Genomic DNA, 25,806 nt, shown 5'->3' on the forward strand with positions numbered 1-25,806 from the left:
ACCCCACTGTCCTCAAGAATACATGCCCTTACCTGTTAATTTTGGTAATAGGAGAAGGCCAAGCCTGAATGGCATCCACTTTGGCAGGATCTGGCCTGATCTTACCATGCCTCCCTCTATGTTCCAGGTAGGAGACTTCTGCCATACCCACCTGGCACTTATTGAGCTTAATGGTCAATCCTGCCCTTTGTAGGCTGCCCAGGACCTCCCTGACATGCTGAAGGTGCTCATGCCAGGAATGCCTGTAAATGGCAATACCATCCAGGTAAGCAAGAGCATAATCTCCTGTTCCTGCTAAGATACAATTTACCAGCCTCTGGAAGGCTGCTGGGGCATTTTTCATCAAAAAGGACATATTTGTGAACACATACAATCCAAAAAGAGTCACAAAGGCTGACCTTTCTCTAGCCTTGGGAGTCAATCAATAATGGTCAGATAATTAACCTGACCCAGCTGCTCTAAGGCTTCAACTGTCCTAGGCATGGGGTAAGCATCTGATTCTGTGTGACTATTTAGTTTCCTGTAGTCCACACAGAACCTGGTGCTGCCATCCTTCTTTGGTACCAGCACCACTGGGGAGACACATGACTGCTGGACTCCTGGATTCCACCAGTTCCAACATTTCTTGTAGCTCCTCCATCAGAGATTGTTTGACTCTCTCAGGCACCCTGTAAGGGGCCTGCTTGATAGGCCTTTAAGGTCCTGTATCCACATGGTGCTGCACCAGGTGGGTGCACCCAGGTTTCCCAGAAAACATGCCCCCGTACTTCTGTAACACTGTTCAGATTTCTCCAACCTTGGTAGGGGTTAGCTGCTGGGACACTGCTACCCCTTCCACTGAGGTGTCAGTCCAATCCTCACTGAGGAGTCAATCACTATATCCCCCTCAGACTCCTCCTGACACCCACTGCAAATACTCAGCACAAGGGCCTCCCTATCATGGTAAGGCTTCATCATGTTAACATAGTACAGTTTGTGCCCCTGCCTCCTGCTTAGCAGTTCTACCACGTAGTTAACATCACTGATCTTCCTTACCACTTTGAAGAGTCCATCCCAAGCTGCCTGCAGCTTACTGTGTCTGACTGGAATGAGAACCATAACCTGCTGCTCCACAGCATACTCTCTGGCTTGAGCATTCCTTACATATTAGGCCTTTTTTTTCTGTTGGGCTCCTGCCAGGTTCTGCTGGGCCAACATGAGCTCCATAAGCCTTGTCCTGAGGTTTAGGACATATGCCACAACATACACCTTGTGGGATTCACACTTACACTCCAAATCATCACAAATCATATTTATAGGTTTCCTCAACCTATGCCCATACACCAACTCAATGGGTGAAAAACCTGTGGATTCCTGGGGTACCTCTCTGTATGCAAACAGCAGATGGGATAAATATTTGTCCCACTCTCTTTCTTAAACTGGTCTGCAAATGCTCATAGCATGATCTTTAGTGTAGAGTTTAACCTCTCCACAAGACCATTAGTCTGGGGTGGTAGGGGGTGGTCTTTAGGTGCTTCTACCCACAGTGCTTCCACAGACAAGCCAGCAGATCTGACATGAAATTGGCACCTCTGTCAGTCAGTATTTCTCTTGGGAATCCCACCCTGCTGAAAATCTCTGGCAAAGCATTTGTCACCTTCTCTGCCTCAATGGAGGACAAAGCCACTGCCTCAGGTTATCTGGTAGCATACTCAACTACCACTAGGATATACTTCTTTCCTGTTGAACATAGGGTACTCAGAGGCCCCACAATGTCCACAGCTACCCTCTGAAATGGCTCCTCAATCACAGGCAAAGGCATTAAAAGAGCTTTGACCTTATCTCCTGCCTTATCTACTGTTTGGCACTGCTCACAGGTCTTGCAGTACCCTATTACATCCCTTGCAATCCCAGGCCAATAAAAGTTCTGCACAATACATGTCTTGGCATGCTTTGTGCCCATATGCTGCAAAAGGAATGTCATGGGCTATGGCTACAAGTGCCAGATGGTCGGCTCTAGGCACTATCAACTGCTGTATTACTTCACTCTCTAGCGATCCCTCAGGGGTCCACTCTCTATACAGTAGCCTTTGTCCCAGTATACAGACTTCCCCTTTCCTTGAGAATCAGGAGCCTTCCTAGCTACCTCCCTCAAGCCTCTTAATGTAGAGTCTGAAAGTTGAGCCTGTCTCAACTCTTTCTTTGTAAATCTTCCCAGTTCCCCTTCCACAGGAAGTCTGGTATCCTCTGACAGTGGTGCCTCACTGTCAGCCTGGGTACTACCACTTACTTTTGCCCTTGCAGTCAGTCTGTCCAAGGCTACATCAGTACCTATCAGCAGCTGTGGCTCACTTTCAGGCTCACTGCTACAGGGAAGCTCCCTTCCTGAAGTAGCCACTTCTCCAGCCCTGGCTTCAGGTGTGGAGTCTGCCTGGGCATGCCCTAGGCTACCAGACCCACATGCCTGTCTCCAAGCCTGACTGTGTGTAACTGCATTCACACAAGTTACTGCATTTCCAAAATCATTCCCTATCAGGACATCAGCAGGGATATCCTCAAACAAACCTACTTGCTTGCTTCCCTTTCCACCCTCCCAGCCAAGGTGAATCCTGGCCTAAAGTTCTGCCTTGAGTAGACTTCCCAAGCAAGTATTGCTCCTTTTTAATCACTGCAGGCTGCACAATGGTTGAGTCAGAGGCTGTGTCAGAAACTGTGTCTCTCTTAGCAGTGGCCTGTTTTCCACCCACTAATATGGGATATAACCTCTTGTAATAGGTTGGTACATGTGCTGTCTCCAGACAACTTACCACTGACATACTGTTATTCCCACTTGCTGGCTCCCCCACCTTTTGTTTCCCACCTTGCCTCCATGGACATCTATATGATATATGGCCCCACTGCTTACATTTAAAACATTTAACCCTTGATCATGGCCATGTACCTGAACTAGTGGCTTCCCCTGTTAGTGGTGGACCCTGTTGGGGTAGTTTAGGTTGCCTACCATGGATCCCCTTATATCCATGTTCATCACTGGGTATTCCCTTTCTGTGCAGTGATGCCTTGCTTGCTAAGTAGAGATCCCCTTTCTTCCCCAGCATGCTTAACTCAGCAATATAATCACACACACTTTTATCTGCCATGCATCTATGCTCACAAATTTTTTTTCTATAATCTTCAGGTGTTAACTTAAGGCATTCAAGTAAACATTTCTTTACTGTATCATAGTTTAAACAATCAATATCAGACAATTTAGAAACAGCAGTTGCAGCTTTACCATGGAGTAAGGAGGTCAGGAATGGTAGCCAGAGCCCATGTTCAGCATTATACTATTTACATACTCTTTTAAATATATGAATAAAACTATTACAATTATCAGACTCTATAAATTGTGGAAGAAATTACTGAACTGTGTTGCTTCTGGGATTTGGTTATTCCATTCCTCATTACCTCCATGACACTGGTGAAGACTCAGCATCTCCCTTTCATTTCAACACTGCTTTTCCTTTTCTTCACCCTCCAAACATTGCATTCTCTTATTTTCTTCAGCCTCCAAATGCTGCAGGCACTCTGCTGAATCTAATTCTAAATATTTGATCTCCAGTTCAAGTTTCTTTAACTCCAAACAGATTATTAAATTCTCTGAGGAAAAGTTTAACTGTTCTTTTTATGAGTGCTGTGAATTCCTATCACCAGAGTGGTTGTCCTCCTGGTTGCTGGTCTGAGCTGCTACTAAAGCAGAAATGATTTCCTCTTTAGTCAGGTAGGCGTACACCCATCCTTTGACTTCACACACCTTGGCCAACTAGTTCTTTGTCAGCTTGCCATAATCCTCTACTGATATCTTATCCTGCTTTCCATGACTAAACTAAACTAACAAAATAAATTAATCCAGAAAACAATAAAAACAGCACAGATGGCAAATGACTCAGTCCAAACAACAGACATATATAAAAAACACATAAAACTGAGTCAATGTGAAGTGGCAGTCATAAATCAAAATCAACGTGAAGTGGCAGTCATATATCCAATAAATCGAACTGTTGTGAAATAAAACTCTGAATGTCTGCCTTGTGTCTACTGAAAGAATGCACACCTTCAGTGACAACTGCTTACAGGCTACACAAGTTCAATATCCATACCACTGCTCACCAATATGTGACATCCCCACTCTAGATCAGTAATCAAGAAGCCTGAATCCTCACAACTGACACTGGAGAGGGATGTTCATTTCATATACAGATGGATAGACTCAGTATTTCCAGATGCAGACCTGTCTACATCAAGCACAATTTTCTTTAAGAGTGCACAGAGAACACACTCAGCCCAGGGTCTGAATTTCTCTATATATGTCTCTCCCCAGGTCCCCAATAAAGCTCCCCACTGGCACTATGAAACCAGTGCTATGTGTTCCTGTCCTAAGTAGCTGACAAACACTCTTTGAGATTTAATTTTCACACACACACACACACACACACACACACACACACACACACACACACACACACACACACACACACACACACACACACACACACATTTAACAGCTAAGCCACATTCTGTCCAGAATATACAATAGTTTGCCACCAGTCATTTACTATAAGGTTCTTAAAAGAGTATCCAATTATACTGAGTGAAGAATACTAATAGAAATGGTAATGTTGACCAAACAGCCAAACTTCAGGAGTGGCCACACTTATCACCAAATAAATATGTGCAAATATTCTCAAAACTTTAATATTTTTCTAAAAGAGCAGCCACAATGGGAATTTTAAATATCTTTAATAATAAATATAAAATAACATGAAAATACTAAATATTTATTTACAGTAAACACCAGAGTTTTAGTCACTGGAAATATTGAAAATAATACAGCTGGAAAGAATCACACAGTTACAGAAAAAAAAAACACCACTTAACTATTCTCACGATAGTTTCCTAAATGATCTAGAGTATTACTCTTCATACTTACTGAATAGACCCCAGCAAGATGGGTGAGTGGTTCTTGTTGTAAGATCCAAGACAAAATATAGAATACTGAGAGCAATCTCCTACTAATATCTAAATATTATTTCTGGCTTACAGAATGACATCACACTCATCTGATCATCTGAGTCTGTTTCCCACATTATCCCCCATTACTAAAAGTTGCCAGGGTTTTAGCACCTACATGTCAATAATACACACACATGAGCATCTGAAAGCCATAAAACAATGAAAGCATTCCACTCATCCTACAGGATGCTGTTACAGTATACATTTAAACAGTTACAATAATGCATGCACATTTTTTTCTGTCCAGAAGGAAACACTGTTGATACATTTTAACACAAGCAACTTTACAAATACATTTTTAAACACAAGCATTTGTACAGATCAGTTTGGGACACAAAATGACATATAATTATTTACAAAATTGCAGCTAGCTGTGTTGGCATAAGTTATTCATCCATTGCCCAACTTCTCCTGGCATGGCTGGCATTACATCATATCATCAAAGAGCTTTGTTTGTATTGGACCCAGATAAATATTCAGTAGTTTCAGTGAAATTGTGCAAAAGATTTCTATAAAAGTTGAGGTGCACCTTTGTCTATTGGAGGAATACCTTTCAGGATATGGCCCACACTGCTTTGCTACTTATTCCATATACTTGTGTGTTGTACATTATTTTATGTTATGTTATATTAGTGACTGGTCGATTTTTCACCCAGCACAACAGTGATCAATGTCTTTCATTACAACTTAACCCGCTTGATGTGTCAGCACTTGACTTGTCCCTATCCAGCATCTTGACAAATGAGACCTGCATCCCTGTGTTAACTGTGAGATAGTGACCCACCTCTTCTCATGTCCTAAGCACCAGAACAGTAATTGGAAGATTCCACAACATGCATTTTGGACAATGATACACCAAAATGAATCTTACTGATCTCTTCTGTAGGGCAGTTAGTACTGCCAATGATATATAAATCAAATCATCTAACATTCTAGCTGGCGATTTTATCAGAGTTAAATTGTTTTCCAAATTCTTGGCATTACCAGAAAATTCTCAGTAATGAGTATTGTGTGAATTGTAGAAACATGTTTATTCACACAACATAACTTAAAGGCTAACATTTTACCAAATGGTCTTTAACATATCTCTAGCAAAAAAATTAATCACAGTACCTTTAGCAAGTTTTGGTGCTAAGTAAAACATAAAATACAAAGTCATTTTTTCTGTTGTTTATCAAACAAACAGGGTCCAAATTCCAGATATTTTTCTCTGGAAAACTGTCTTTGGAAAAGTTCTCTCCTCCAGAAACCCTGCTATGGGACTCCACTTCCTTTCTTCAAGAGATATAACTTTTCAGGTATTTCTCTTACTTCTGAATTGCATCACACAGCACCTTACTTCTTATACTTTTTCTGACACCTGGGAGTAATTCTTAGCTTTATTCACATTCCATTTAAAAGGATACCACTTACACAGACAGCACATTTAAAACTATACTAGTATAATTTTTACATGTGGGATACTAACTGTATTTTGCTTTTAGCTGTCCTTTTATTTCTCCTTCTAGCCATCTGCCTACTAAATATTCATCCAAATACTAACTGCTCGACAGTGTACTCCAGTATGACTTCTGAAATATCCATTGGTGAACCATACCAAGATCAAGCCTGACAGACTGAAACACTATAAAGTAGAGGTGCACTGATTCATTGTTCTGTATCTACTAGCATGACATAAATACTTAATTCAAATGAAATTTCTAAGGTTAACCTAGCAATCAATTGTAATAGATAAACTCATCAACTGGTTCTTACCTCAACTTGATATGCATGCAGCGTGAAGACCCCCCCCCCCCATATTAGATACTCACATAGCTATTAACCAGTCCATTTCCTAAATAGCAAGAATTGGCTTCCTGATTAAATCTATAAGGCCTTCAGCATAACTGTTAGCCTACACGCCTCCCTCTTTTACCTTTTTTACAGTCCATGAATTGCTTCAGACTAGAAACACTAACACCGAAATGTGTTTCTATACATTCTGCAGCAGGCAGCTCATAGTAGAAATCTTTATAATTGAGATCCAACTTACCTTTAGGATTCCAGCATCTCTACTGATTTTTTTATTACACCAAAAGCTAGAGCAGGAAAAGCCCACTCCCCTACCCTACCCCTAATTTCCACCCACTCCTACTACATCTAATCTTATATCTGCTTTATTACACCCCTCTTCCCAAGCACCAATCCACACTACCTACTGATTAACCTATTAAGCAAGCCCCTGGACATCAGCACTTAACCACTCCCCTACAATGGTAAATTCTCTATCCTCTCACATATTTATATAAGTGCATTTATAAAGTCATGCTTGGTTCTCATCCAGTCTCCATACCAAAACTTGTCACGCAAACTCCACTATGCTTCTAGTATCTTTCCTCACCTTCTACTGCTACTTCTCTTCCTCTTCACATCACCTCTAACTCCAGTATTACATCCTCCATTACAAATGTCTCTCAGTTATTCTAATATCTCCCCTCATCTGTTTCCAAATCATTTTATCTACTACCATAGATCTAAAATCTTTACTATACCTCATCTCAAAGTACAACTGAAAATACTAGCAACAGCAAATAGATCATCCATTCCAACAAATTCATCTCCCTCATTAAGCAATTTGGTGATGTCTACCCATATCCTGGTCCCTCACAGAACACACCACAGAGCACACCCCAAAACCCTAAACATAGTTGTATTAAAATCAGAAGTATATGTAAAAAAAATCACTTCCCTCCATGCATGGATTAACCATTACAAACCTGACATCCTATGAATAACATAAACTTGGCTAAATCCACAATTAAATGACACTAAAATGCTGTCCCTGACTATAATATAACCAGGCTAGATAGAACCCATAAGAAAGGGAGTAGAGTATCCCTACTCTTCTCAAACACCCTCACCATAAACAATTTCATTAATAACATCCCAAAATTCTCCAATGAGTAAAAACTAGAAGAAAAACCCAGCCAAGATAGAGTTTTCACGGTGTGATTCCTTAAACCTTCTTTAATAGAGGCTCATGGGATATATGCAAGTGACCCCATAAGGGCATCAAGTGTTTCAGCTATATGTCTTCTAAATGTTCATGACTTTTTATTTTTATTTTTAAGTCTTTGGGGCTACATTCAGGCTAATAAAGCCAAACCCCACTAAATGTATCCACAAAGACTTAAAAAGCAAAAAGTAAAAAGTAATGGATATTCAGAAGCTATATAGCTGAAACTCCTGATGTCCTTAAGGGATCATTTGCATATATCCCATAAGCCTCTTTTAAAAGAGGTTTAAAATATCACACAGTGAAAACTTTAGCATGGCTGGGTTTTTTTCTTGTAGTTTTTACTAATTGGTTTGTCTGTATGACCTTTTTACTTTTTGGTTTGAAAATTCTCCAGTGCAGAAATCCTTGTCTGATTTCTAAAACTAAACTCCACCAAATGAATATGCTTTATAGTACTATATATCACCCCAAGACAAAACATGCTCATCAAGTATTGGAGGACATTCTATCAAAAACTGCTCTTTATTTAGCCCTGATGTCTAACTATGAAAATATACTCTTGAGGTTCTAAGAATGGTAGCACTTTGATACATATTGGTTCTCCTGAAGATGAATGTCAGTACAAAAGCTGAAACTGTATGAATCCATCCATCCATCCATCTAACCATCCATCCATGCACAACCCCTTTTTCACATTTTTACATATGGTGTTGGGGTGTCACTATTAATCTGGAAATGGTCACTGATTTCCAGTGTCACTACAAAAAAAAAATATGGGAAATTCCAGTAAATAAAGTCAACCTGAGACTGGGGAAGTGTTTGTTTGTTTATATCACAGGGGTGTTGACTGGCTTTATTTCGTAACTGTCTGTCTCTAATTAGGATACGGGATGTAAGAGGTCTAGGAAAAAAATTATACATAGTAAGTAGTGAAATGAAACTGAGACCGCAGCATGAAACTATATAGGTCCATACGTACATAAGTAAGTACTGGACTGGCTTCCCTTGTGGGCCATTATAAGCCTAGCCAATTACTCATTTTCTGCTAGAATTAACCTATCCCATTATATAAGCAATTGGCCTTACCCATGCCATAGTCAATAATTATATATTACTCCTAATGAGAATAACTGGGATCATACCATAGAAAATGTGATGGGGTCCATGCATGTGATAAAGCATTTAGGAGTTACGTCTATCCATCAGTAGTATGGGGGGCAGTCCTAGGGTAAATTTTCCATTTTGTATCCACAGATCCAAGATGCACTTGAATATGGACAGGGATGAACTTTATTTTATGTGGTTGGGGACTCTGTTCCAGGGTGTGAGATGTACCTCTCCCTCCAAATCATTTCTGATGTCATTTGATGTGCTGAAGTGCAGTAAATCCACAAGTATTTGGTGAAAGGATGCCTTGTATATCAGACAGAGTCACCTCTTAGCAGTATGGAGGGCATCAAGTATAGTGAGAGGGCTATGAGTCAGTCCATGTAGGACATGTTGTTTAGGCCTTGTATCCTTTTAGTAAGGTATCTCTGTGGGTGTTCCAGTTGCAATTACAGAAAAGTAGATGCCAAAAAGTAGAGGTCCCTGTACAGAACCCTGGGGAACTTCACTGATGGCTAGTCTCTGTAAGGTAACATCCCCTATTTTAGTATACCTGTGTAAAAATATATTTTACTATAGAAAATGGGCTAATAAAGTAACAAACCACCCGATGGGCATTCAAGAGTTCCAAAGGGATACATTAATGGAGATGCAGAGCTTACTAAAACCAGGAACACATATTTATATCACTAAATCTATATGCTATAAAAAAAATACAAAGCCACTTTTTTTGCTTGCAAACATCAGTTCTTCACAGCCCTTCACATGATCTGACAAAAATTATTCCAACTCAGCTGTGCTTCATTGCAATACTTTCATGTTCATAGACTTGCCTAGTCTGCCTTTAAAAATGATATTTTGTTGTGTCAAGCAAGAGTAGTGTTGTGTGCTCACCATTATTGCAGCGGCTGCTTGGAAAGCACATTGCATCTGAGAGACACATTCTTGTATAAAAGTTACACCTAAAGGTAATTCTGGTTGTATGTAAAAATGTATCTTTGGTACAGTCCACGTTATGCAGGAAAATGCACAGCAAAAGAAGGCAGAAAATGTTATAAGCCAAGTTCTCACCCCACCATGGTTATGTATACTAAATTTCAATGTCTCAGGTTCTTTAGCACATGCCATCATTGTTTCATTTATTCAGGATTCCTTGTGCAGGCACGCCACCTCTGAGGGTTTGTAGAACTTAAACAGAATGTACTTTGTCCTTCTACATAAAGTACAAAGGATAAAAAACAATATGTCTCTGTACTGACAGACTGAGCAAAGAGTAATACAATAAGGTAAAAATAAAGTCAGACAAAGATACCATTTATGTGACATATGAAGGCAAACCACTGCTATTCAGTATTACGGGTCTCCAGGAAGAACTGCAACTTCAAACTACTATGCACTTCCTTATTTTTGAAGGATTGCTGAAATAGACTCACAATAAAATACAGTCTGAAATGTAGCAAATAAGTGTGTGGGGGAATTTAGTAAACCCTACACTTTTTTTCATGTACTCATCGTGCCACGATGTGTATATGAGCTTGAACATATTTAGATTCAGTAAGTGGTGCAGGCAAGCATCCGCAAACAGGGAAAGTTACGTGCAATCCAAATTTCTGCTTAAGCAGGTGAATCATATGCAAATGAGGCAGGTGGAGTGATCCAACAAGGTGAAAGGCATCCATGTAGACTCCATGTACTTGGTCGCAGTGTACATGGAATTTTTCTGCTTACAGGAGTCTACAAAGAGAGAGAGGGATTGTTAAAGTCCACAAATATGGACATAACTCCCCTGAAAATAATAGATCATATACATACATGTGCAAAACATACATTAGGGATGTTTGTAAAAGGAAGGGGGTATTTAAAATTAATATTAATTATTTTTAATAATTTTGGTACATTTGTGCTATGCACCACATTGCTCAAACATACTTAACAGGGAAAAAAAATAAAATAAGATTTATAATGTACTTTACAGAAGTGTACTGTAGGACCCTGCATTGGGTCTGTACAACAGCTTATCTGTGCTGTTGCACAGCTTACATGGCTAAGAACCATGTAGTTTCCAGGCTGTCAGCATAAATATGTATGCAAATGAGGTTTGTTTGTTGAATCACTGAAAGGCGCAATCCATACCTCTCAATCTGGAAACATCAAAAATCTGGACAAGGCCCATGAAAAACAGGTACAAATCTGTACACTGATTAACATAAAATTTGCATATATAATTATGTAACCCTACCCACTCCAATGGAATTGTGGGATACCAGCTTTCAAATGCAAACTGAAGAACAGACAACCAAAATATGGCACCAGAGTCCCCCTGCAGCAATTCCAATGCCCCATTGCCTGGCTATTTCACCCCATTTACCATAAACACTAATGTGTGCATATTGCTTTACTTCTACAATGATTATTTGGATTTTATTTTTACATTTTACAGCCCAATGCACAAACACCAATAGACATCTGCTAAACAAAGCAACACTATCTCACAATGAAAATAGACTTGGCATTAAAACTTCTCTGCCCTTGAAACCTCACATTCATTGAAACAGCACTGAAAGGGTGGTTTGGTCACATATGCAGGAAAGATGAAGATATTTTGGTAAGGCAGATATGGGAGAGACAGGATGAATGTAAGTGGAGAAAAGGACATCCAGCAAAGATATGGATAGATAGCATGACAGATGGTCAGCGCCATCAGCATGAGTACAGAAAAAGGTAGGAGAGAGTTTCTGAATCAAGAGAGATGGAAACAGTTGACATACCACCCTAGTCAGACCAAAAAGTACACAATGAGGAACCTTGTTTGCAGACAGAAACGCCTACGAGTCAAAAAGCTTCTTAACGCTTTTATTTTGAACAAACCAAAAGAGCGTTTTCGCCACAGACCACTGCAGCTTCTTCAGAGAAACAAGTTAGATAAAAAACACTCACTGTGAGTGTTTTTTATCTAACTTGTTTCTCTGAAGAAGCTGCAGTGGTCTGTGGCGAAAACGCTCTTTTGGTTTGTTCAAAATAAAAGCGTTAAACTTTGACTCGTAGGCGTTTCTGTCTGCAAACAAGGTTCCTCATTGTGTACTTTTTGGTCTGACTTGTTTGAAAGCAGTTTTTGAAATACCACCCTAGTCCCCATGTAAAAATAGCCAGAGCATTTATGAAGACCACATTAGAACATACCCTTAAGGGATGCCTTCTTCTAAATATAATCACTAGGAATTATCAAACAAGAAATAAAATGTAGAATTTCATTTACTATGCAGGTTACACTGCAATATTCTAACAGTATTGGCCAATCTTTACTGAATGACAGATGTCTTCACATTAAATGTCGTTTCTGATTTTTTTCCAAAATACTTTAGGAACAACTACTCTGTTTAAATTATTTTTTCATTTTGTTCTTAATGTTGAAATAATAAATACAGTATGTAAAGTTATAGTGTCTTAATGTCTTCCCAGTGTTAGAAACCATATCTGATGGCATTTTGGAAATTTTAGATAAAGTAGAACTTATGATGACATGTATATTGTAAGGTAGGAGTTAGGTTTTTGGGCTCTAAAATAAAACAAAAGAAAAGTTCACAATATATAAAGCCAGGCTCATAGCTGCTCTGCTAAAGATCAGTATATAAACTAAAGGCAGGATTAAATCACTTGCCTAAGTTACACAGTAACACTCACATTCACATTCACATTCACACAAGTACAAGACACCCTAAAACATAATACTAATATCCAGGAACCACAAAATCCTAAACATAGTAATTAAGAAATCCATAAACATGCATTTGTTATAATGTGGCTTAAAACACTGAATGGCCAAGTCAAACAAAATTCCAGTGAAACAGGTAAATATCTATTAATAATCTCTCACAACTTCTCAGTCAACGAATCTGACTAAACTCTATTGCAGGCAAAAACACTGTTAGACATGGTTGTGACAATCATTCCAGACAGACTGCCTTCTTTACTAATACCTTCCCCTCTATGAGTGATCACTGTTCTATTCATACTTCCTGGAGTTTCAACTATGCATAATACTAAACAAAGGTATATTGGTAGTAACTGAAGCCTTATGGCAAGCAGAGTTACAGCTCTCTAACACAGAATCAGCAATTCGGCGTGCAATGCAATTACACCATTATGCCTTCTCAAACTTTTACCTACTCACTTCCATCCAAGTTTGGCTATTTCCATAGAAAAATAAATATGTATTTACAAAAACATATCATGTCTGACCAGTGATCTAAGTAACCAGATCAAGTTCCCAAAGTATTGTCTGAATGGGAAGCAAATAAACTCAGCAAATTAGATTACTATCTGAAATTTAAAAAAAAACTGCGAGAATAAACACTAACAAAGCAAAAAATAACTAATTCCAAAATCTGCAGAGATACAAAATCAGTGAACCAAAAAGAGTCTGACAGTCCATTAAACAAATAGGCACTGATAAGTTATTTCCAAAACTAGCCTCTGAAAGTTACTTCAGTCTGCAGAATCTAAAAGAAATAACGGACAATATTTCATCACTTTCACAACCCTCCAGAAAACGTTTTGACGATATCTCTCCACCTATCCCACTTGTCCTCGCCATACTGCCTTTAAAACCTTTTCTATTTTAAAATGACAAAAAATGAAATTCAAAACTTAATAGACATCATAGTGGCAGATCTAAATCATCATTTGATTAACCTACTAAACCTTCCAGTGCTGTTTCTGCAGTGCTTTGACAGAAATATAAATTACACTGCCTGGATTTTAATTGTTTCTATTTTAAAGCATTTTAATTCCATTTCTAGGTGTTTGATTTAGTTAACCAGTGATAGCGGAATTCTAAGGTCAGATGTCCAAAGGCCAAAGCAAGAGGGTTGTTGGGCACTTGAACTAATCCTCCCCTCCATGTCTGTCCCGCTCGCAGGCAGCCAGATCCATTTAGAAATGTATGTGTCTTCTCGCAGGCATCCAGAATCCAAAATGCAGTTGTTACTCTCATTTCCTTCCCATTCGCATGCATTCAAAATAATACTGCCAGCAGGGAATGCGTGCACGTCACGATGTAAGGGAGAGCTGAGTTCCGACAGGCTGATGGTGCTGACATCGTCGTGCACACACGATGATGTTAGCAAAACGCACAATAATTTCAAATTAAAAAAATGCTGGGAAAATCAGAAATGAAGGGGTGCCACTTGGGAATCGTGGCACCCCATTTTTTGACCCCAAGACTTGGTATAATACGAGTTATTCAGAATGGTTGGGAGGTATGGTGCAACCGTGTCCACATATCCCATTCGTGTATGCTCCTACAAGCTTTTGATATTCCCACTGTGTTACATTTAGGATTTTTTAGTGTTCAGCACCCATTTGCCTGGTTCACCACATAGCTTATTGGGTTCACGTGAGCAGATTGCCCAAGTGACAGTGATGATGTAGGGGTGTGTCAAGGAAAACCAGATATATTCAATTAATAATATATTTTTGTATGAGCTATGTTGCATGACACTGCGCTCAGCACCACTTCGTGCACTAAAGTAGGGCCTTTAAATCAAATCATTTATAGCCTAGGCAGGTGAACGGCATCATAATTAGCCCATCCCACATGGTGGACCTACAGTAGAACTGTATAAAGTATGCATGCATCCTACATTCTAATTTTCCATCAATACTCTGAACCATTGGAATAGAGACTTGGGAATTTTAACTAAGATAATGCTAGGGGCTACTGCAGCTTTCCTACATCTGTATGTGCTAGATGCTGAAGTCAGTGCTTCTGGTGCTGCTGCCAACAGGCCTAGGCCAAGAAGGACAAGAGTGTTCAGGCCCAGGATAGCCTTCCAGGAGTTACATGTGCTGGAGATTGTACAGCACTACATGGTGGACAGGAACATATTACAAGAGCTCAGTCAGCTCTGCCTCCCTCAACTCAGACCCAGAGCTAATAGAGAGGAACCCATCCCAGTGGAAACTAAGGTATGTGTAGCCCTTAGGATACTAGCTACAGGTAACTTTTAATGATCAACTGGGGACATGATGGGGGTGTCACAGGCATCTGCATCCAGGATACTCCACCAGTTACTGGATGCTATGCTCCCATATGCCTGTGAGCATATATTTTTTCCCTAGACCCTGAGGTGAGGGCCAGCAATATGCAACACTTCTACTGTGTAGCATACTACCCTGAAGTACTGGGTCCCATAGACTGCACTCATGTACACATCAAGGCATCACCTGGTGAGCAGGGTAGAATCTACATTAATTGCAAGGGATACCACTCCATCAACTATCAAGTCATTTGCAATGCCCAGGGGATTATCTTGAATATGTGTGTTGGCAACCCTGGCAATTATCACCATTCCCATATTTGGCACACATCACAGTTGTACTGGATGTTTGCTAGGGGGGCATCCCACAGGCACATTTACTTGGGGATGCTGGCTATGCCCTGGAACCATGGATGACACCCATCAGAAATGCACACGGGAACCCATGAAAGAATGCTATAAAGAGGCATAAGCACAAACTATGAGCATTATAGAGTGTGTATTTTGGCTTCTAAAGTCACGGTTCTGATGCCTCGATATATCTGGTGGATCACGGTTCTGAAGCTTTGATATATCTGGTGGAGCTCTGCAGTATTCTACAGCCACAAGTGCACAGATATTCACAGTATGTGCTATGTTACACAGTCTGATAATGTGGAAACAGCAGCAGCAAGATCAGCAAATGGAAGGGATGCACATCCCCCAACCAGTGCCTAGGTCACCGCAGCCACAGTCACAGGATGACTTGGAGGAGAAACCACTGCTGATGTACCTGTAGGCAGACTTAGCCATGCTCAATATGCCCTGGCTTTGGCTATGAGGCAAAGCAAAGCTCATTCACGGATGACCTAGGGTTCTAGGGACTAACACCTTACTCCTACTCACATATAGATATGAAAAGTGATGCCAGCCAAATCACATATCCTCTACTTATCCATGTATTGGCTGTGCACTTCTCATATCAGACAGAGTCAGCCCTGAACTACAGTTGTGTCAACTGCTGCACTTGCAAGGTATATCCATAACCTACACAGTAGTATAGTGGATTGTTATGTTATGCCATTGTAAGTATGGAGTGGGTAAATTATGCAGGCAACTATACTGGGCTATTTGGACAGAAGTTACATCCACATGGAACTACAAGCACCTGTTCCACTGATATGTCACCATTTGTAGTCTGTAGGCCTCATACAAAGAATATTCATGCAGTCCTTCTGCAACAGATTACTGGTACTTCATTCAAGGGACATGTTCGAAAGTGAGGTCAAATGATAGACAGACTAGTGTGTGTCCTAGCAGAACATGGACTTTTGTTCCCCCACCACTCAAAATAGCAGTGTCCCCTTGTAACTGCCATAACAGTAAACCATCTATGCTGTATGAGCATTTCACACAGTTAGTATGCCACACAGCATCAGAACACTATTTGAACTTACATATTATGTGTTTGTTAACTGAGAAGAGCAAAGCGCATATTTATGCAGGCGATAGTGCGATGAATGATCTCCTGTCTATCAAGAAGCATCTGTAGCTCAAAGGGCTAAGGCAGTTAGCCTGCATGATGGTGTTTATTTTATTTATTTATTTATTGACATTTGGTCCAACTGGGCTTGGGGCCCATTTTCAGTGGAGACCCGAGGAGAAAAGCTCCAATATACAAACAGTTTCTAGTAAAATCAAAAGCAATTGAGTCAAAAAGTATTTATACAATAATGTTAAAGACATATGCAAGAAAAACAGAGACACAAAGAAAATAATATGTACATAGCAAAAAGAAAAAAGAAAATTAAGTAACATAATATTTACATATTTCCAACTACTAGTTTTAGGTCTACTGTGATGGAATGTACAGTTTAGAAAAGTATTTAATGAGGAGGAGTACTAACAGTATGGGGAGAGACAGAAAGAGGCTATATAAGAGGGGTAAGGGAGGTTAGGGTGGGACTTGACAAGGGTAGATTTTATAGTTTAATAGATGGAGTTTGAGTTTTTCCTTAAAGTGGGATGGGATAATGATGGAACAAATTTCTCTTGGTAGTTTGTTCCAAGCTTGGGCGATGGTGTGTTTATATAGTAGTTTGTCTACTGTTTTTTTTGGTTGGTAAATGTGTAATAGTTGTTGATTGGAGGTACGGAGAGACCGAAGTGGGGTATAGATCGAGATGTGGGAAGAGAGAGCTGAACAGGATGAAAGTTTGTAGAAAATGGAGTGTAACATTTGAAGTTGTGATAGAAGTAGTAGGTGAAGGAATTCTAGCCAGTGGAGGGAGTTTAGTGCTAAGCAGTGATGAGTGTTATATGGAGTGTTTGTGATAAAGCTAGCTGTCTTGTAGCATGTTTGTTGGAGTTTATTCAGGGTTGTGGTTTGAATGTTTGTAAGTACTGGGGCAGCATATAGAAGTGAGGGAAGAAGAAGGGCTTGAGCGAGAGAGAGTCTAGCATTTGCAGTTAGAAACTTTTTATTGCGATACAATAGACCAAGTTTCTGGTATGTCTTTTTTATGCATTGGAGAATGTGCGGATTGAATTTGAGTTCATCGTCAATGATTACTCCAAGTAGTTTAGTTTGAGTTTCTGGTTTGATAATGGTGTTGTTTGAGGAGGTAATAGTAAAGGTTGTTTTATGATAATTAAGAGATTGGGGAAGAAATAGTAGGAGTTTAGTCTTTTTGGGGTTAAGGATGAGTAGATTACTGGACAACCATTGTTCTGTGGATTGAAAGGCTTGTTGGGAAAGTGTGTGAAGTTCAGAGATATTATTAGAGATGGAGATAAGAGTTGAGTGATCTGCATATTGGATGAGGTAGGATTGTTTACAAGATGAGTAGAGATCATTGGTAAAGACATTGAAAAACAGGGGACCTAGAATGGAACCTTGTGGTGCCCCTGTATGGACTGGTATGAAAGGAGAGGAGGAAGCATGCCATTTCACAGATTGCTGTCTGCTGGATAGGTAACTGGAGAACCAGGCAAGGGAGGAAGGGGATAGGTTAAGATTTCAAGTTTAGAAAGCAGAAGGGGATGGGAGACTGTATCGAATGCTTTGGAAAGATCGAGGCAAAGACACAATATAAGTTTATTGTTGTCTAAGGCCTCAACAATGGTATGAGTAAAGGATAAGACGGCAGTAGTAGTACTGTGGTTGGGATGGAAACCATGCTGAGTGGGAGTGAGAAGATTTTGCTGAAAGAGGTATTTGAGTAGTTGTGTGTGAATGCATTTTTCAAAAATCTTAGAGAGAGGGGATAGGATCGCTATTGGTTGGTAGTTGGATGGGTCTGCAGAATTGCCACCTTTGTGCAAGGGAATAGTGAAAAAGGATTTCCATATGGTAGGAACAGTGGACTCAAGAATAGATATATTAATAAGTATAGATACTGGGTAGGCTATAGAATCAACGGCAAGTTGAGGAAGGTAGGTGGAAGGTCATCAGTGGAAGGGGAGGAGGGTTTGAGCTTTTGGAGAAGAGATCTGATGTAGGATGTAGGGACTGGATGTAGATTGAATAGAAGTTTATTGGAAGGATTGGGGTAGGTAGGTAGTGAAGTAGTGTTGCATTTGGAAGGAGTGAGTGCTTGTATGGTGCCTATAAAATGCTTGTTGAAGAGAGTTGCTGTTTCAAGGGGGGATGTGTTAGGCTAGGGGCAGGGGGTTGTGGGGCAGCCAGGAGAAAGTATTCATTTGATAGTAGACCAGACCTTTGTGGGATTGGAATTGGAATTGAGTTGGTCAGAGTTATAGAAGGATCTTCTAATCCAAAGATATACAGATATCTGGCATGTTCATGAGTAATATGCATTGTTTTACAAACTGTGATTGTGTGATATATTAATATTTACCTATTACACATATCACTTACACATTTGTGTCTGTGCCACATACCCAAGACCTATTTAAAAAGTGATAGGTAATATTGGATTAGTCAGTATCAGAATTGTAAAAGTTAGGACTTGAAACCATATATCAGCATGGGTTTACTATCATAAATTCGAAAATCAGAACAAAACGTGTCTGCATTTTCGAATTTATACATTGGAAATGAACATTTCCGAATTTACCTAAAGTCGAAAACAGCTGTGTATTGTCGAAAATGTCGCTCGCGACATTTTCGGCAATACACATCACTCCCACCCGTCCTGTAACTACCTACCTAACCAGCCTAAACACACAGTTATGCAGGGGGGCTGCACCCCCCACACCCCCCAACTTAATATTCCAACTCCGAGATCGCACTACAGTGAGGAAAGGGATGTATTTCCCTAACCGCACTGTACTGCGATCCCCCTCACATGAGCGAATGTTAGAATTGCAAATGCACAGTCCATTCGCAATGGTAATGTTCGCTCACATCACCTGCCGAAATATGACGTATTCGAACATCTGTTGTTCAAATACTTCATAGCCATGCAAGTGCACGTCAGCATTGTGATAGTAAACAATCAGCATGTATATGTTTAGAATAGATCTACGTTCTAATTGCAACATGATGTAATATGACAATATAATAACAGCTATGAATGAAAAATTGTGCTGTAATATAATTTATAGAGATTTGACAGGGCCATACATAAAACACTAATCAATAAACTAGAACAACTAGGTATTGATGCATTCTTGATAAGATGGATAGTTACATGGCTTACATATAGGACATGGCAAGTATCATACAACAACTGGACAAGCGAATAATTGGTTACAGCCAGGGTGTCCCACAGGGCTCTGTCCTAGGCCCAAACTTGTTCAGATTTCTTTTTTGACATACTCTTTTGATTTGAGTTGTTCTACAGTCTGTATACAGAAGACTTGAAATTGGGTATATTGATTACATGTGTTACAAATGTGGCATTTCTGCTAAATAACTTGACAAAATTGACCATTTGGTCACAGGAGTATAATATGCAGATAAACATATCACAAATTAAGCATATAAGATTTGAAAGACATAAATAAAAAGGTGAATATTACATAGTGATTGAAACTGTAGATTCAATTATGCACCTGAGTAAATAGATAGAGCCAGCTTTGAGTGTTTCTAATCATATCATAATTCCAGCCTGGAGTACAGCTAGCTGTGGACTGGAGTCGGTTCATGGAACAGTAAGCCTCTGTTGTAAGCAATGCACCACTCATTTGTGCGCCGGTTAGCAATGCAAAAAAAAGCCAAAAATGCCACTGAGCATGCCCATATTCTTAGTTAATCAGACCACAAATCCATTGTTCCTCACGCAATTTTATATATCTATCTGTCTGTATCACCCTACATACACAGATCACGGTGAGTAAAGCTGCACTATGACACTTATAATGTTGGACAAAGGACCTAAAGGAAGGGCTCAACATTAGATAATGCACTTAAAAATATATGGAAGTGCAGAGAATAATATGTGTTGAACTTGGAGGACTATTGGGATATCTGAATTTCAGAGTTCTGGCAGTCTTCTCTCACATCATGTGTGAATGATACCACATTTGACAGCAAATGAAAATTTTGTGTGAAACACACATAAGTATGAGTCAAACCTGTGTACTTGCTGCAAACATCTGGACAATGGTGAGTTACACCATGTCTCCCTATTACATCATCTGGAATCCTTGAAAATGTATGACACAGTATATGAATACATAAATATATTGTCAAGCCATATGTTTGTATCTATGGCAGCAACAGCACCCACATTCACTACAGCCCTCTGTGTCTGCTGGATTTCACCACACATACATCAACAACTGAACAAAGTATGTACTGTATTATGTTGTGTGCACACTTATTGACAGGGCTAATTAGCTTTGCCATAGGCTTGCCCATAAAAATGGAAACAGACACATATGCCCAAAACAGGTGCAGTGGTCACATACAGTAGCAAGACTACAAAACAGTTTTCTGACTGTTAGGCTACTAGCTGCAGATGACAGTAGGAAGCAATGTGACTCTGCAGGTCTCCCAAGCTGTTCAACACATGCCTTGTTTATGTTCTCTAGGATTACTTCACCTGCAGTTATTCACAAAGCAGACTTGAGCTATGGTGCATGCATTAAGTACTATGCTCTGTAGTGTGTAAGACTAGATAGGTAGGATTTCCATCCTCACTCCACCTCACATGCTGTGTGTGTGTGTGTGTGTGTGTGTGTGTGTGTGTGTGTGTGTGTGTGTGTGTGTGTGTGTGTATGTGTATCACCCTTATGAGCAAGTGTGCATACCACACTGACTTCAAAGAGGGTAACGTTTTACACTTTTTGGCTCATGCAGTTGATGCAGCCTCCAAGCTGTCATTCTCCACAAGTCCAGCTGATGTCATCCAACATAAGACTACAAAAATCCATGCCAATAACAGGTTTAAGCTGTACACATTGCAATAAGTACTGTGATCTGTAGTGTATAAGACAAAATAGATAGGGGTTCTAATCTCACTCTTTTCTACTTGCTTTGTTTGTGTGGGGATATTGTTTTGCACTTTTTGGCTCATGTAGTTGATGCAGACATCCAAGCTGCCATCCTCCACAAGGCCTGCTGATGTCATCTAACATAAGACTACCTAAAGCCATGTGAATAGCAGGTTTAAGCTGTGGAGCATGCAATAAGTACTGTGAGCTGTACTGTGTAAGACTAGATAGGTAGGGGTTCTGGTCTCACTTTGGCCCACTTGCTTTGTTTGTGTGGAGACATTGTTTTGCACTTTTTTGTCTCATGCAGTTGATGCAGGCATCCAAGCTCTCGTCCTCCACAAGGCCTACTGATGTCATCTAACATAAGTTGACCTAAAGCAATGCTAATCACAGACTTGAGCTGTGGTGCATGCAGTAAGTGCTGTGATCTGTAGTGACTAAGACTAGATAAGCTGGGGTTCTAATTTCACTCCAGCCCACTTGCTGTGTCTGTGTGTGCATGTGTATACATATATATATATATATATATATATATATATATATATATCCCCAAAGAGCAAGTGTAAATACCACAGTGACTTCAAAGCTGGCATTGCTTTGCACTTTTTTTGGCGCAGGCCTCAAAACTGTCAGCCTCCACAAGACCTGCTGATGTCATCCAAAATAAAACTACCTAAAGGCATATTAATTTCAGACTTAACTGATTCACTCCAAGTTACATACATACTGCTAGCAGCCTTTTATTCATCTAGCTGAGAGCTTTCATATGAACCAAGGAATTCTGTCTGTGTTACTTGGTTTTTGAGATATTTAGAAAAATGTGAAAATTATATCTATACAAATTGATGTCATAAAAAACAACAATTAATATCTATTTACCTGCAGTAGACAGAGGTCAAATATTAATATCATTGAGTTTTCCATTGTGTAAGCATTAAGATGAAATCTTTTAAAACCTTGTACATAGCATGGTGTTGATATTATTGATGGAAATATGAAAAAGCAATATTTGATGCCTAGAGGCGTCAGTACGAGTTAAGTGCAGATGCACCTAGAGGTGACACTTGGATGTAATACGTTAAGCTGTGGTGCCTGCGATAAGTACTGTGATCTGAAGTGACTAAGGCTAGGTAAGTAGGGATTGCAATCTCCTGTGAGCTCACTTACTCTGTGTTTGTGTGTGTGTGTGTGTGTGTGTACATATATAGTTATTTACATACACACACACATACATATAAATATATGTGTGTGTGTATATATATATATATATATATATATATATATATATATAAAACTATATATATATATATATATATATATATATATATATACATACGTACATACATATATCTTCTCAAAGAGCAAGTGTGCATACCACACTGACTCGACTTCAGAGCTGGCATTGCTTTGCACTTTTAAGTCTTCCCAAGGCCTGCTGATGTCATCTACCATAAGACTACCTGAAGCCATGATAATATCAGGCTTAAGCTGTGGTGTGTGTGATAAGTACTGTGATCTGTAATGTATAAGACTAGCTAGGTAGAGGTTCTAATCTAACTCCAGCCCAGTTGCTGTGTTTGGGTGTGTATGTGTAACTTCCTCAAAACAAATAGAAATCCCACACTGACTTGCAAGCAAGCAGGGCTTTGCACTGTTTTGGGCCTAGCAGGTGAAGCAGGTCTCCAAACTCTTGCCCTCGCCAGGCCTGCTGATGTAATCAACCATAAGACAACCTACGCCATACTAATGATGTGGTGCACTGTGAACTGTATTGTATAATACTACATAGGTAGGGGTTCTAATCTCACTGCAGCCAACGTTGTGTGTGTGCTGTGCAGTTTTCTGCATAAATAGGTAGTGGTACTATTTTAATTGCAGCTAACTTTGTATGTAGATGTTAGAGCATTTTACATTTCTCTATGGGATCATAGACTCATTAGAATTTATGTAGATGTTAAAGCATTTTACATTTCCCTATGGGTTTATAGACTCATTGGAATTTACTTGGCTAATGGCCCTAGTGCCCTTAGGATCATAGCCAAGTTGTTACCCTTATGTACATGATCAGTACCTATTGCACCTTTCCAAGAGGGACCCACTTGGAACCGCTGTGGTGAAATTACGGTCACCTATCCAGTCATACTGATTGCATCTAAAGAAGGCCAATGTGTGAGAGTCTGTTCCAATTGTCTCCCTCCAGTAGGTTTTATTAATGTCACATGGCAGGTTAAGGTTTATACAGCGAGTAACCTGTGTACCATTTGACTTATGGATATACAGCATTTTCAATACAGCAGAGTCAGATATTGCCTCATATGCAAGCCAGAGATCACCTCTGAGTACTCTGTATGTCACACACTAAAGTGACAGTGATATCAGATGATCACCATGGACAGATGCTGAAGACCTGAATCCCCCTTGTTAGTAAATGGTCTGGTCTCTCCAATTGCTGCAGGTGCATGGAAAGGTACATAAACGGCTGTTGCACTCGACTATTGGTTTGCACAGGGAAGATGACATGGAGGTTATGACATCTCTTTTTTTCTGGAGACAATGCCCTGACATATTACATGATCATGGTAAAATGATCTTCTTACCACTGCGGAGACATGGTGATCTAATGTAAGTTAGCTGTCAACCTATGTGCCCAGGTCTCCCACTCCTGAGTATGTATGTCAGGTTTTGCTATTAATGTGGTACTTAGTAGGAGCATCACTGTTACCTAAAGCAATGATAATGCATATATTTGCATTGCTTTTAAGGCCATGACTTTGGCAGCAATCATTTGTTCAAGTAAGACACTCGTTTAGGATGTTGACATGCTTTGGAGATTCTATGATTGCTCACAGTTTGCAGGCATCAGCAAACCTTGTCAGCCACAGACATGCACTTTGTACCTATACTTTGGAGAAATGGATTCCAAACAGTACAGGAACTATGACTAAACCCTCTGGAACACCACTGATTAGATCTCAAATACTGGAGGTGGATTCCCCTATTTTGACTATATGACCTCTATCACTGAGGCAGTGAACTACCCGTCTAATACTATAAGGGTCAATGCCTAGTTGGGTGCATTTGTTAATGATAGTTGACTAGAGGATAGTGTCAAATACTTTGGCTAAGTCTAGGTAGGCTGTATGCACAGACTTCCCCTCAGCCAGGTCTTAGGTGACTACCTTAAATACATCCACCAGGTTTAACAGATATGATCTCCCTTTGACAAATCCAAACTGTGTAGGGTCAACTGTGTGAAGATTACCTATATCTTTGTTGATAAGGTCTGTGATTATTTGTCCCATGGCCTTGCAGATATGGCTAGTCAGGATAATAGATATATAGTTTCCAGGGTCAGTGAATCCACCACCTCTATGCAAGCAGATGACAGTGTTTGTTTCCATTCTTCTGGGACAAAGCTGGTGGTTACACTGTGATTACAAAGAGTTCCTAATGGTGTTAGTACTCCATGTTGGAACCAATGTAGGACTCAGCCTGTGACATTATCATGTCCCATAAATGCTGTAGGGGCCATTTACAACCTGCTCTTTACAGCTACAAGGTAGGGGACAGGTGGTAGGGATGTCATGTGGTATGTGTTGGGGACGGGGATGTGATGGTTTCACAGGACCTGTTAGCCAACAGATTAGCTATGTTGACAGGCTCTGTATATGAGATATCATTAACCATGAGTTTGGCACACATCTGGGCCTTTCCATTTGGGTTAAAGATGTAATTATAGAATGCGATGTGATTGTCCTTTATGGAGTAGGCTAATTTGGACCAATACTTTGTTTTGGAGGACTTTACAACAATGCCTATTTGCTAGTTTAAGCTGAGGAGGGAGTGTTTCCAGTTTAGGGGTGCTCCCTCCCTCCAACCCTTAGACAGCAATGTCTTCCTATTATTGTAAAGCTTGTTACTGGCAGTTATCCACCAGGAAGTTGGCTTCACCATGAGGAGCTTGTTGTGCTCATGTTAGGTACAGCCAAGTCAATACAGTCATACAGCTGTTTGTATAATGCATTGGTGTATAGCTCGGCATAATTACTAGTTACATCTGAGGTAAGAAGTGCAGTGAACTTATATATTCCAACCCAAGGGGGTTATAATCTGGATTGGTGAATGTCTTTAGTGTATTTGCTGCAAGGGGGAGTTGTCAGGTGTGATACCTACTTTGTCTAAAACCAATTTGAGGTCAGATCTCACTAGGGAGGACCTCATAGTAAGGGTGCTACAGTGGTTGCGCGT

Source organism: Protopterus annectens, chromosome 3.part1 (genome assembly GCF_019279795.1).
Source record: "Protopterus annectens isolate FY-2018-M chromosome 3.part1, PAN1.0, whole genome shotgun sequence".
Taxonomy (NCBI): domain Eukaryota; kingdom Metazoa; phylum Chordata; order Ceratodontiformes; family Protopteridae; genus Protopterus; species Protopterus annectens.